Genomic DNA, 861 nt, shown 5'->3' on the forward strand with positions numbered 1-861 from the left:
ATATATATATATATATATATATATATACGACGGGCTTCTTTAAGTTTCCGTCGACTAAATCCTTTCACTTTGGTCGGCCCATTTGCCCAAGGTTCCACGCAATGGGACTGAACCCGGAACCATGTGGTTAGGAAGCAAGCTTCTTAGCACACAACCACAATCAGAAGAACGTCTCTACCATGCTGAGAATGATAGAGGAAGATCGATAATGACAAGAGGAATTTCCATTACGTGAGGTGAAGGAGACAGGAAAACCAATTATGTACAGAGAAATTCTCCTGCTATGATCCAAATAATACAGGAAGACCAATTATGAATAGAGTAATGTAGAAGACAAGTTGAAATCAGAAACCAACAGGAAAACATGACTGTATTTATATTTGAGAAAGAATAACTAGGTTTATGATCATTAAATGTTATGTACATATGTAGAAGTGGCCGATATGGGAACGAATTTGCGGTGTGATAAAAGTTTATTCTGGGTAAATGGTGGGCGAAAATTAAACTGATTAAACTTATCGACAAAAAGAAACAGATTTTATACTGGATCCTAGGTATAAGAATGTTTCTGCAAGTCGATAGATTCTTGTTGTGGGATTTCAGGTGAATCGCTTCAGTAGAAATGTTGTTTTTTTTGTTTCTATTTAAAGCAATCAACAATTTTAGGTTGGAGAATCATAATGATGCAATTCCTCTCATTATTTTTAACAACCACGCACATATGATGACATCTCTTACTCTCTTTTTCTTTTTCTCTCTCTCTCCCTTTCTCTCTCTCTCCCTTTCTCTCTCTCTCTCTCTCTCTCTTTGTCTCCACACACACACACACACACACACACACACACACACACACACACACAC

Source organism: Octopus bimaculoides, chromosome 2 (genome assembly GCF_001194135.2).
Source record: "Octopus bimaculoides isolate UCB-OBI-ISO-001 chromosome 2, ASM119413v2, whole genome shotgun sequence".
NCBI lineage: Eukaryota > Metazoa > Mollusca > Cephalopoda > Octopoda > Octopodidae > Octopus > Octopus bimaculoides.